Consider the following 14,602-nt stretch of genomic DNA (forward strand, 5'->3'; position numbering starts at 1 on the left):
AGTGATGAGGGACGGTAGACCTCAGGAAAGTACTTGTGCATCAGCCACACCGTCCAAAGCGCTGTTCTGAAAACGTACCTATGTATTTTTCAACCTGTTCTCGCACTTTCTTACAGTCAATTGTGACTTATTAAATACGTGCATATGTGACATACTGAACATACTAGTTTACCTTGAAAAGCTTCATAGAAAACACCGACCTTACCTAACCTTCTTAGTATGTTAAGATAAGCATCTTATTACTTTGTAATTACAATTATTACTTAACCTATACCTATAATAGGTTAAGTAAAAATTGTAATTACGAAGCAATAAGATGCTTATCTTAACATACTAAGGTTAGATAAAGTCGATGTTTTCTATGAAGCTTTTCAAGGAAAACTAGTATGTTTAGTACGTCACATGCACGTATTTAATAAGTCAATATTGACTATACGAAAGTGCGAGAACGGGTTGGTATTTTTTTATATACTTATAAAGATGATTTGTTGTTAAAACAGATTGTGTGTGCAGTTGGAGGCAAAGGAGATCCTGTACGCCAAAGATCAGTGGTCAGTAGGTACGGCACCATGTCTACAAAATGATAAGGTATGTCTGATAAGACATGTCATGACTAGAATGAGTTAAAACTTAATATGATGGACGCAAAAGGGATAGTGCTACATTCGGTGAAGAAAATTAGTCTGAATGCTCCGAGATAACACTCTTAAGGGGGGAGGAGTGTTATGGAATACTTTATCGTGTTATTGCTTCGCATAAAAACAGGTACTTATATTAATAGTAATACTTTCAATATTACAGGAAGAACAAGGTTAACGACCGTGAAGGTCGTTAACGGTCAGCACGGTGTGGCTCGTCCGGTGGCGGGAATTTGTTAGCCAATCAAAATCACCGGGCGAGGCAATGAGTGCTGGTCGGAGAATGAACTGAACAGAAATCTACTCCCCTCCATCGCGTCGACATCCAGTCGTCACGTACGTACGTGCGCGAGTGAGAGAGTGAGAGAGTGAGAGAGTGAGAGTGAGAGAGTGAGAGAGTGAGAGAGTGAGAGAGTGAGAGAGTGAGAGAGTGAGAGAGTGAGAGAGTGAGAGAGTGAGAGAGTGAGAGAGTGAGAGAGTGAGAGAGTGAGAGAGTGAGAGAGTGAGAGAGTGAGAGAGTGAGAGAGTGAGAGAGTGAGAGAGTGAGAGAGTGAGAGAGTGAGAGAGTGAGAGAGTGAGAGAGTGAGAGAGTGAGAGTGTGAGAGAGAGAGAGAGTGTGAGTGTGAGAGAGAGAGAGAGTGTGAGTGTGAGTGTGAGTGTGAGTGTGAGTGTGAGTGTGAGTGTGAGTGTGAGTGTGAGTGTGTGTGTGTGTGTGTGTGTGTGTGTGTGTGTGTGTGTGTGTGTGTGTGTGTGTGTGTGTGTGTGTGTGTGTGTGTGTGTGTGTGTGTGTGTGTGTGTGTGTGTGTGTGTGTGTGTGTGTGTGTGTGTGTGTGTGTGTGTGTGTGTGTGTGTGTGTGTGTGTGTGTGTGTGTGTGTGTGTGTGTGTGTGTGTGTGTGTGTGTGTGTGTGTGTGTGTGTGTGTGTGTGTGTGTGTGTGTGTGTGTGTGTGTGTGTGTGTGTGTGTGTGTGTGTGTGTGTGTGTGTGTGTGTGTGTGTGTGTGTGTGTGTGTGTGTGTGTGTGTGTGTGTGTGTGTGTGTGTGTGTGTGTGTGTGTGTGTGTGTGTGTGTGTGTGTGTGTGTGTGTGTGTGTGTGTGTGTGTGTGTGTGTGTGTGTGTGTGTGTGTGTGTGTGTGTGTGTGTGTGTGTGTGTGTGTGTGTGTGTGTGTGTGTGTGTGTGTGTGTGTGTGTGTGTGTGTGTGTGTGTGTGTGTGTGTGTGTGTGTGTGTGTGTGTGTGTGTGTGTGTGTGTGTGTGTGTGTGTGTGTGTGTGTGTGTGTGTGTGTGTGTGTGTGTGTGTGTGTGTGTGTGTGTGACCAGCTGAACCCAACTGTTACAGTATGCTCCACCCTCACCAAGGAAAAGGACGCGAGGACCTAGCGGCATGGTAGACGTCTTTGAAGTTGTGGAAGTCACCGTCTTTGATATATAGAGGTCGGCGTTGAGGTAACACGCAGTTTCCCGATAGTGGTACTAATTCCGGAAAAGTGGATGATCCTTAAGTGGGAGGAATCACCGGATGAGTGACGACTTTCTCATAGTCATAGTATCTCAAGTTATATATATAACTGTACATATTATGTACAGTGCCTTAACATATATACATGTATTGTATATAATGTACTGTCATGTATTTCGTGATATAGCCGAATATATCCATGATGCAGTCTTTTCCAAAACTATTTCTTGTCCTTTGTCAGACCTCAGCACCACGTCTGTCGCACCTGACAATAGGTCATGCTGAGGCTGACACCTGAAAAAATTAATGTACCCCATTATATTACAAAGCATAAGAAAAACTCAGAACAAACCTATTTTAAATGTGTTGGGTTTTCGACAGTTCGATCCCAACAAACTATGAGTACAGACACACACACACACACCCACACGTATGTATGCCAAGGACACCTACGGTGACGACAACGCCTACGGCAACGAGGTTTATGAAGTAGAAGAAATTTTTAATTTAAAAAGTTTTCAAATGAACACACATGTGTATGCCGAGGACGCCTACGGTGACAACGGCGCCGCTGACCAGACCACACACTAGAAGGTGAAGGGACGACAACGTTTCGTCGTCGTCCCTTCACCTTCTAGTGTGTGGTCTGTTCAACTTACTTTAACCACGTTATTGTGACTCATTGCCTGCAACGGCGCCGCCTACGGTGACAACGACGACGCCATTAGCTTCCTTCCTTCACAAACAACCCTTTGTTACGATTGTGTACACGTGTCACTACTCCTGTCTTGCCTCCCCTGTACATTCCTAAGGTAATGTGGTGATGCAACCTAGTGGGCTGGATAGCAGAGTCCCAGTTTTCGTCTTTCCCCCATCGCTTGCTTTTTACGCTGCTGATCACAGTACTCACAAGCCAATTGTGACCTTGTACAACCCCTATGCGTTTTGTATCTCCTACTCGGTGTTGTGTAAAAAACTATCATGTTTCAACGTGCATAGTCCAAAGGGCATTGGTCGTTCAAAATGTTCAAGAGACATCATTAAGAACAAATCTTTCGTTAAACGAGACAAGTCAAAGGGATAAAATTCGCATACAAATCTGTGAAGATGGAAAGAAAAAGGAATTGGAAAAGAAGGATGTCCCAGCTGTGTTACTGAGTTGTACCAGAGCCCTGTAGTGGGCCTGATGGTGACCACTTCCAGTCCGTCCATGCTCCCACACGCTCTGGTAGGGGGGGGGGGGGGAAGAGCTACAGACAAATTTTCTCCCTCTGCACCAACATCCGCTTGGAGCCGATCAAGGGAATGCTGGTCCAAGCCTGGTGTTAGTTGCTGCTGCTACCATTTGTCTTTGTGGGTTACTGGTGTCCACTGAGGGTGACCAGACTGAATCGAGAATTCCATCCTACATGTACCTGAACTCAAACATCAAAACTGTATTAGCGTATGTCCTAGGTCTCCTTGACATATGCTATCTTAAGAGCAGGATGATTTCAGCGGATGGAAATCCTGAGGAATAGAAGATTGCAGTGATACCGGGTCATTTTAAAATGATGCCGTACTAAATGCCTTTATGTATGAGTATATCTAAAGAAAGCGTCAGTGGATAGATCATGTGAATTATTACACACATCATAAGATGAGGTAAAATACACACAAAGGGATAAGTTACCTCATCCCTTTGTGTGTATTTTACCTCAATAAACTTACTATATTGAAATTTAAATAAGATCAATTAAAGATCAAGATGAGAATACAGGGAAGTGTGCAACCACTGTGGAGTCGGGCAACTTTGGGAAGATTACTTCCTTTCAGTAAATATATTTAGAGTAGTGTTCTGTATTATCTAGCTTAACCAGATGCCACTTGTAGCAAGTATTGGTAAATTGTCCGAGTGACTGATTAATGTAACTGTGGATGTTTACTTATCAATTGCTCAAATAATTCACGTTAATTGTATCCGATTGATGGTCGTCCGCGTGACGTTAACGCAATTGATTTAATGTCTGACATTGTTGTTAAAGTAATTTACTTGTGTTGTTGTATGTCTTAGTGGCATTGAGTAAAGTAACGTAAATTACTTGTGTGTGTGTTATTGTGGTGATTGTCTTGGTGACATTGTTGTGTACGCTGTTACAACCCTGGGTTCTTACTTGGAAACCAGAGGTCAAATTGAGCTCTAAATAATTACTATACATTAATTGATAGAATTGGATCATGTGAGAAGGATATTTAATTAACAATAACATTTACATTCATGGAGCCTGAATTCCTAGGTGCGCCTTTGGTTCCGTCTTCCTTTCCAGACTTAAGATGAATCTTGTTTCTCAGAGCATTCAGACTCTGAGATTGTTGATTATTAAATATAATATTTAACTAGTTATCAGCTATTCTTAGAACTGTTTAAGTAACTAATAATGAATGTCGGTGAGGACTTATAATGTTTATGGCTGTATGATCAGCTAGGCTCGCTTCCCGGCAGCATATTTATGAGAGCGGAGGGGGCTGTGTTCGGTCTCTGTGTCTGGCTGTTGTGTTCACTTCTACCCTCGGGGGCTCCGATCTCCTCCCTTATCTTAGAGAATCAAGGTTGAATAAGGTAAGTATAATACCGAGAGTCCATGGCCTGGCAAATTTGTCTAGTTAATATTCTAGTGTAGTCTAAGCTAGTGCTTTTATCACTAAGATTACTCTAGGCTGTTTTAGTGAAACCAAGTGTGCTCAAGTGATACCAGGCTACCTAGAGCCATTACTAGTGTCCTTCCAAGTAGTCTTTACCCTAGTTGCAATTGTAAACCTTGCATCCTGTCTATGTGGACTAGGGCATTTAACGTGAGGTAGAGTGGTAAAGAAAATTATTGTATTAATGTATATGGGGGGTATTAGAGGGTTTAATAAACAAGTTAGTTTATAAGAAGTATCAATTCATCCTGTTGAAGTCGTGTAGACGATTAGCTACTAGAAAGCAGACCTGTAATTTAGAACAGAATCATTACTAGGAACCTTAGTTCCTTGGGGGCCAGGCCTATCTATCCCACTATTTTTGATACATCATGACTATTGGCCCTTCTCAATACAACCACATACCCTCCATAATATACGCATTTCCATATGTTGACGTAGTGTGTCGGTGACGTGGTTGATTTGAGAAGAGTGTACACGAAGTATTTTCAGGTTAGTTCATTGTTGTTGTTGTTGACCAGTGGGTCGAGACTGTCTATACACCTGTCAGGTGGTGGATCAAGGAGACCTGCTGCAAAGTGGTGTTTGTCAGATTTAAAGTGACACTCTTGGTTTAATATAAAGTGTGGGGTTGTGTATTAGTAAGTTATTGAATAAAGTGTTATTTTGTTTACACAGGTCTGTATGTCATTCCCTCATTCTGCAGTAATGCCCCCATTTATTACCTTACTAACAATTGTCCTGAAGAGGCACTTGAGCGGGTTCAGGCTCCAGCCCCTATTCCCGATCACTGAATATCAAATTCGATGTGAGGACCCGTCCTCTACCTGCTTCATCGCTGCAAGCTAGTTGCAGAGAGAACGACCCAGTGAGAGAAGGCCTTCTGGTGCATCGTGGTGGGGAAGACCACTTTGGTCTTTATCATTCTCCTATACTACAGGATCTTTGGCGGTTGTTCTCGCCTCTCCCCCCTTTCGGATTGGTCATTCGACGCATCTGGCCTCCCTGCATGAAGTCTGGGTGTGTGGTTACAGTCGACCCAAAAGGATATTCTCAGATCTGGCACACCCATTTGGGGCTAAGGCACTTAACAGTATTGGGGTTGGTGGTGGTGTCGTTGATCCTCCTTTATGGACAACCCAACCCACAAGCACTCGGTAGAGTGCTTATACTTTACCAGATCACCACCCTGGGCGCTTCTGGCTCTTGGAGAGGGGCTCAACGTCACTGTTACGGACCCGAGCCCAGCATCCGAGCACGGAGCAGTGACGACCGCGCCATCTGTGGGTCAGCTCCCGAAACCCCCTCCAAATGGACGGGGCCATCTAGTGAGGACGAGATATACTGGCCACGAGGGCTAGTTTCCCGTCCTGATCAGCTCATAACACAGCCACTGCTGACCCCTGGTGAGGTGGAGCTTAGACAGCAACGCCATCTATGGAGTGGATAGGTGGGCGTTTGTGTCTAAGCCTGTAAGTGAGGTGCCCTAGAGTGTCCCTAGTACTGATGATGTGTCTGATTACAGAGTCGACCTGGGACTGCTGTAATGGAAGTTGGATCAGTCTACCCAAGGCAGCCGTCTTGTCTCCAAGTATTTGCTGCAGCAGCTGTGAGTCACCCCCCGGATGAACACTGAGGTGTTAGCCTGCCTGTGACGTAGCAGCTGAGGGATTGTCGTACCCGGGACTGACTGGTGGAGACGCTTAACCACTGGGGTGTTGTGGTGAGGAGAGTGATCTGTGGGATCACACGAGGCTCCTGACTAGGGCTCGCTACCCTAGTATCGGTCGTGGAGTGGCCTAACCAGCGTTGCTGATTGGAACCTGCCAGCTACAGGCTGGATTTGTGGTTGACAGCCTCCACGACGGTGCCCCCAGTGGAACTGTGATTTGGCTGGCCTGTGGCCAGGGTAGACTCAAGAGAATCGAAGGATTCGTCGTGAGGCCACAAGAGGACCAAGACCTTAGCATCGTCGAGCACCGTGGAACACTCCGCGTCTTCAGAAGAAGACTACATTGTATATAATAGTGTTTATACCTCCCCCGTGTGATAAGATATATAGTATTTATGGTGATGGTGACAATTATATTATTAAGTTTTTGCCTTTGTCTCCCTTTCCCTTTAATTTATTTGCGTTACGGATCACATCCTTTGAAAGCCACTACTAGCTTGGGGCCGGATACCCTACCTCTAACATCATCAGAGAAAGAACCCGGTTGCGACCCGAGAGAGCCGTAACAGTCACACTTTTAGGGGATGTGGCTCCAATACTTAGCCTCGTTGTCACGTGCACACACCCACTCGAGCCGCTGTGACTCCCCACTCTCTCCTTATGTGATATGATCTCAATCCCCTTTGACTTATTAGTTTTCTGTTCTACCCTGTCCACAGCTGTGGTTCTTGGTTCTCTCTCTCTCACCTTTTTTCCTACTTCCTGGGAAGCCTCACTAGGACAAGGGCAAACACCAGCAAATTTGAATGCATTTACTGGACAAAGCACATACACAATACATACACATAAAATAGTAATAATAAATCCTACACTATACTATTTCAGTCAGGTTGCTCTCCAACACCATCAGAACTCTATCATCTACTTATCAAGTGGCATCCTATCTTCTGATTCACCACCTAATACTACCAACCTCAAGTAGGTCAAGTCTTATAACACAATGTTGCACTATCAGCAAGAGAATATACATGTCTATTAACATGTACAAGGAAAACCAGCTTATGAATTCAATAACATAAATATTAGTATAAATGTTCCTTGATATACAACAATGATCAATCGATCACCCTATCAATCCTAGAACACACATGTATGTCTCTGCAGGTAATCCAGCCTACGACTGTAACTACTTCAGTATAAGTACTCCTTGGCACAAAAATGGCAAACACTCACTCACCTTTCACTGCGTCATGCACGCTAATGACAACCAAACAATACCAACTACCTACAAGTAATCAACCAGAACTTCCCGTCCACATATGGAAGTTCACTACCCTGACATCTTCAGGTTCTTCTGGATTTATCTACCAGGATCCTCTGCAGCTCTTCCAGGCTGCTACACCATGAAGTTTTCCTTGAGCAACAATGGTGCTTCACCACTGACATTACAGAAGCACGTGACACTCCTCTTCACTGCTTCCCCTCACAGCTCAAGGTTCTACTCTTCACTGTGGGGCTACTCTTCCTCAGAGTATACTACTCCTTCAACAGTCTTTGAGTCTCTTCCACTAACTCGCTCTGCGGGCTCGAAGTCCACTCGGCAACTTCTTCTAAAGACAAACCTGCAACCCATTGACACGCCAATAAAAATGATTCCTTATAAACACAGACGAAATAATCCACACTATGTTTTCATCCAACATCTATCTGCTCTCTACATACCGAGAGAGCGGACTCGCCCGTTTGGGCTGGTCCATGCTCCGCCCGGCCAGGCGGTCCTCAAGGCAGCTACCCCGCCAGGAGCTGGGCTCCCTCAGTCATCTGCCAGCGCTCAGAGGAGACAGACGTCGCTCTGTCTTCCAGGACGTTCCTCCATCTCCACTCTTATTTTAGGCCTTCTGTCTTGCCAAAACATGTCTTACTTATCAATAAACATTCGCTACTGTCGCTGGGCATACAACCAACTACAAGTAATCACTATAAACTGGCTTAAAATCGTGCTTACCACAGATTGTCTAGTCTAGGGCGCTCTCCCTCTGACCTGATCAGACTGACCTGAGTCTGATCAGGGCGCTCCCATGGCCCACGATAATGTGTCTGGGTGGCTTAAACTCTCCTTGCCGACCAGGACTTGAGACCACAACGTTCCCACCTCGATTCCACAGCTGGAACGTCTGCACACTTCCTTTCTCTTGAAGGTATATCCAACAGGGGATCCTCTCCAACGGGAGCTCAAATGGAGCGCAGCTTCCCCTCACGATGTCTGGTACTCAAGTGGGGTCAGAGCCCTCCCAAAGCGAGCCTCTGACCTCCAGCAAATTATCCACATCTCATAACCAGTCATTTATCTATTTTCTTATTTACTGCCCACATTCCTAAACTCTGTAAAATTTACCCAATTATTTTTTACATATGGATCTTCATGTCTGTTTATCTCCGACCTTCTAGTCAGGTCAGTCCTGACAATAATTCTCAAAGGAGAGACTCGTTTTTCGGCTACCTGGGATCGTAACAGTAAATAAGCTACAGTCATCATCAGGTGGAGGAAACTGTAATCTCATATTAGAAGCAACCTCCTGACCCAACTGTGTCGTCAGAGAGCACAGCGCGTCTATCTCAAGGTTATCTTGAGGTGATTTAAGGGATTAGTGTCCCCGCGGCCCGGTACTCGACCAGGCCTCCTTTTTGTTGCACATCTCCAGGAAGCAGTCCATAGCAGCTGTAACTCCCAGGAACCTATTTACTGCTAGGTGAACAGGTGCATCGGGGTGAAAGAAATTTTGCCCATTTGTTTCCGCCTTCGGCGGGGATCAAAACCTGAACCTTAGGACTACGAACCCCAAGCGCTGTCCACTCAGCCGTCATGCCCCCCCTCCCCCATGTCAGGCAGGTCTATGCTCCACTCTGCCTCTTAAGTGCAGTACATTACTGAATTCACATCAAAAGTGTATAGTGGAGCTTTAACTCTAGCAGTATTGTTTACAAACAAATCAGCTGAGACTCGCTAATTTGATTTGTCAAATAAGTTATGAGAGATCCCCCGGAGAGGAAGTCTCAAGAATGTGCGCGCGACTACCATGTACCAGGAAGCAGCGGGTGACGAGAGATTTAATAGCACCTGGGAAGAAAAGTCCAGGAGTTCGAGTTCGATAACCATCGTAAAGTCAAGAATAACAGTGGCAGAGAACCTTCAGTACACCACTCTACACACTGTCGTCCAGGGAGTAGACAGTGGCACCCACGGCGGTCCGCACACTTCAACTGTCCCATCTCCCACATGACCGTCAGACGAGATGTGGAAGAAACTTGCCCATGTATTAAGAAACCCTTAAGCTCGAACAATTTTCTGGGTTATAGACAATTCAGTACATCCGCCACTTCTGGCGGTTGTACTATATAATAATAATGGTTGACACTTGTGGACAACCTGTGGAGGCTCATGAAGACAGCTGCGGTAGCCTGTTCTTGCAAGCTGAGGTATCGGTTTGTTGACCTTTCAGCTATATGGACCAACAATATTGAGGTCTAAGATACCAAAGAGCAGCAGCCCGTCCTCCTAAGGTTTCCCAATGTCAAGAAAATGATCAATTTAAACCCGCCACACACACACACCGAAACTACGACGTTGGTACAACGTTCTAACAAGTTTTAATACCTCTTAACCAGTTATAACAAGCAATATAGCAAGTTGTAACAACATTCTAATACGTCATAAACGTTAAGCCAAGATGTAACAACTTGTAATAAAGTTGTAACAAGCGGAAAATTGACAGTTTCGGTTTGTGTTTCCAGGTAAGTGTCCTCTCTTAACCTACCAGAGGACCCAGAACAGAAAACGGGAGACTACGTCACTTTGGCGAACCGCTTCCAATTTTTTAGTACGACCATTTTTGGCCTTAGCCCTTTGCATACAAGGGAAAAGCGACGTTCTTTTATGAAGGAGAGGTTGATTAGATTGGAGGAGAGGTTGGTTAGTAGTAGCTAGCACACAGATGCAGGGAAGGGAACTATCAGGAGAAAGCGCGAAACCATTACAACTATATGGCACTGGGAAGCGAGTGTCATAAGGATTAAGGATGGGATGGGGGAGACGAATGATGCCCAACTACTTGAGGACTGTCGGATATTGAACGCCTACCTGCATGCAGCGAGACCGTCACTCTACCGTCCACCGCAAGTGGTTGGACATCTGGGAACTGGATCACAGTAGGTAGTCGTAGATAGTGACTAGAGCCATGTAATGATTAAGGCCTTTCATCTACACGTTGAGGTGGTCAAACGCTCTCCAGAGATCTCCACACCGGCAGTTTAATCTTTTTGTTCACCGAGTCATCATCAATTAGGGGCGTCTGGTGTCCCCCGGACACTTGGCTTCTAAATTGTGGGTGAAAGTTGGCACTCGCACTCTTTAACCTCTCTCACGAGACCCTGGCATCGTTTGCCAGACCACACTTCACATTGTTACTAAACTTAAACAAAACCAGACAAAATGATACCCTACCTTGAGGTTACCTTGAGGTGCTTCCGGGGCTTAGCGTCCCCGCGGCCCGGTCGTCAACCAGGCCTCCTGGTTACCGGACTGATCAACCAGGCTGTTGGACGCGGCTGCTCGCAGCCTGACGTACGAGTCACAGCCTGGTTGATCAGGTATCCTTTGGAGGTGCTTATCCAGTTCTCTCTTGAACACTGAGGGGTCGGCCAGTTATGCCCCTGACTGATCAAACTAAATAAATGTAAAGGTATTATAGTCATTGATCAAATGAACAAAGTCAAACAAAAACTATGAAGGGCACAAGTGGGAAACATGAGGAGGAAGAGCAGCAGCAGCCGCCTTCTCCAGCTGCTCTGCATACATCCTGAGGACACCCAATTATTCATCAATACCTTCTACATTAATTATATTATCGATTACAGGGAGTAACTTCTGTGTAAAAACCCGCTGTTTGAAGGTTACCTCAAGAGGCTCAATATTTATGACCATGTGCGCGCGCACGCGAGTGCTGTGCGTGTGTTCATCCAGGTGTGGTAATGGAGGTCGAGCTTCAGCTCCACACGCGCCATGTGCTCTAGACGAGTACCTGGTGCCTTCAACCACCCCCCCTCCTAGTTCAAATAAGTTTATTGAGAAAAGGAAGCACATCTCAAAAGGACAGTAGCTTAGACTATTTCTACCCTCGTCTATATATATGGTCCAATGGGCTCACAAACCCATACAGTACATAATTATTACTCATATTCTATATGTCACATTCCAATGGTAATCACATGGCATACTGTGAGATCTCATTGGTTATGCTGCCCCTGTCATGTCTTGTGTTGGTGGAGGCAGACTAAACAAGTTGGAGAAGGTGCAAAATGAAGCCATGAGAATAATACCAAGAATATTACATATAAGAACATAAGAACAAGGTAACTGCAGAAGACCTATTGGCCAATACGAGGCAGCTCCTATCTATAACCACCCAATCCCACTCATACTTGTCCAACCCACGCTTGAAACAATCGAGGGACCCCACCACCACGTTACGCGGTAATTGGTTCCACAAATCAACAACCCTGTTACCGAACCAGTATTTACCCAAGTCTTTCCTAACTCTAAACTTATCCAATTTATACCCATTGTTTCTAATAACAATGTACTAATATTATCCGATTGTACTAATATTGTTGTAGCAATAATGGAAGGATTAGTGAAGGAGCTGGCGAGTCTGGTTGGAGCTCTGAGGACAGTTGGATTCGCTACGGGAGGAGGTACGACAGCTGATACAACAGCAGGACGAAACAAAGGAGGAGACCGGTATTAAGAAGACCTCGTCTTGGCAAGTTGTGAAAGACAGGGGTCTTAAGAAGACCTTGGCAAAACCCAAAACTAGTAGCCTACTCCTAAGGACTTTTAATGCATTTGACGTATTAGAGGACGAGTGCTATGGTGAACCTGTTGTTCAACGAGGAGGCAAAGACAAAGCAACGAGGAGCATTGAAGCGCAGGTCCCCAAACTGCTCGAAAGGAAAAGGGAGAATCGAAGCGAATTTTGGTTGTGGGAGATTCCCAGGTGAGGTATTTAGACAGAACGTTTTGTGCCAGAGATAGGGGGAACAGATTAAGGGTTTGCTATCCGGGAGCTGGAATTGGTGATATTGTTGGAAACATGAATGATATTATGACGGGAAATGGGAACAAACCTATTATTTGTATTAGTGCAGGGGGTAATGATGTTGGACGAGTTAGGAGTGAGGAACTAATACAGAGATTCAGGACAGCCATTGAATTAGTTAGGAGCAAGGGAGGAATCCCGATCATATGTGGCATTCTTCCAAGAAAGGGAGTGGGAAATGATTGATTGATAAAGATTAAGCCACCCAAAAGGTGGCACGGGCATGAATAGCCCGTAAGTGGGAAATGAATGGATGTCGAGGGCAATTGGTGTCAATTGCCGGCTGGAAATATATTGCAAATCAATTGCAATATCTTTCATAGACAACTGGGAACACTTCTATGGAAGAAATGAAATGTATGCTCGTGATGGGGTGCATCTATCGAGAGCTGGGGTTGTTGCTCTTGCGAACTCGTTGGAAGAAGTGGTTAGGTGTGTTTGTTTGGGTGTAAACTGTTAGTAGATAGAGGTATGGGAATTGATTTGGAGGAAGGAGGTAATAAAAGTGTGTGTTTGTGCGAGAAAGGAATTGGCAAAATGATCAGGGAAAGAGAAGGGCCTCAAAAAAACAATTCACTTAGGGTATATTATACTAACAGTAGAAGTCTAAGAAATAAAATTAACGAATTAAATGCTCTTGTCTGCACAGTAAAAAGAGATATTATTGCACTTACCGAAACGTGGATGAATGTAGAAAATAGAGAACTTTTAGCAGAATATCAAATAAATGGATTTAAACTATTTCACACAGATAGATATATTAGACGAGGAGGTTGAGTAGCCATATATGTTAGGGACAATTTGAAATGTAGTCTCAAAGAGGAAATCAAAACTGAGCCACACACAAACTATTTGGATAGAATTAAACGAAAAAGCAAATAATATTATAATAGGAGTTATATATAGGCCACCAAATTTAGACAGAATGGAAGCAAAGCATCTATGGGATGAAATATCTAGGGCATCTAGATCTAACAGTATTTATGTCATGGGTGACTTTAATTTTAGTGGAATAAACTGGTTGAACAAAACAGGGAATAGTGAAGCAGAAGATTTTCTAGAATTAATTGACGATTGCTTTCTTACGCAACACATTAAGGAACCAACACGGAAAAAATAATATTTTAGATTTAGTGTTAACTAACAGGGAAACAAATTAATGACATCGAAATAGGGAGTGAGCTAGGGAACAGTGATCACAAAGAAATCAGATTTAGCATAGAATGGAATAGACCTGTAAGAGAAAATTCTGTTAAAGTGCCAGATTTTCGAAAAGCTGATTTTAATAGCCTAAGAAATTTTTTTGAGTCAAATTGATTGGAAAATCTTGGGTATGGGGTGTGGGCCGGTCTTGGAGCGAGACATGAACCCAGCGATAGGTGACGTAAATGGGGATTTCTATGTGGATTCAATATATAACTTATTTACGAATATTCTATATATTTACGAAATGGTCAAAGGATTGGCAGATGCAGTTTAATGCTGATAAATGTAAAGTTCCGAGGTTAGGTAATGATGATAGGGTTACAAGATACGAGCTAGATGGTGTTGAGATTGCAAAGTCGAATTGCGAAAGGGATCTGGGAGTTATGATAACTAAGAATTAAAAAAAAAGGATCAATGCATGAATGTTCGTAATAAGGCAAGTAGGACACTCGGATTTATTAATCGAAGCGTTAGTAACAAGACACCTGGTGTTGTTCTTCAGCTATATCTTGCTCTAGTTAGGTCCCATTTAGATTATGCAGTTCAGTTTTGGTCGCCTTACTATAGAATGGATATAAATTCACTTGAACCTGTCCAGCGTAGGACGACTAAGTTAATTCCCCAAATTAGAAATCTTTCATAAGAACATAAGAACAAAGGTAACTGCAGAAGGCCTATTGGCCCATACGAGGCAGCTCCTATTCTATAACCACCCAATCCCACTCATATACTTGTCCAACCCGCGATTGAAACAATCGAGGGACCCAACCTCCATCACGTTACGCGGCAATTGG

General features: G+C 44.1%; 1 protein-coding gene and 1 pseudogene across 1 annotated transcript in view; one reads left to right on the forward strand and one right to left on the reverse strand.

Moving 5' to 3' along the window:
• LOC138349739 (uncharacterized) overlaps window positions 1-14,602 on the reverse strand; it is a 1,021,949-nt gene that overhangs the window by 697,230 nt on the left and 310,117 nt on the right. The window lies entirely within an intron of this gene.
• LOC138364125 (motile sperm domain-containing protein 1-like) lies at window positions 2,894-3,696 on the forward strand (annotated as a pseudogene).

Source organism: Procambarus clarkii, chromosome 12 (genome assembly GCF_040958095.1).
Source record: "Procambarus clarkii isolate CNS0578487 chromosome 12, FALCON_Pclarkii_2.0, whole genome shotgun sequence".
Taxonomy (NCBI): Eukaryota; Metazoa; Arthropoda; class Malacostraca; order Decapoda; family Cambaridae; genus Procambarus; species Procambarus clarkii.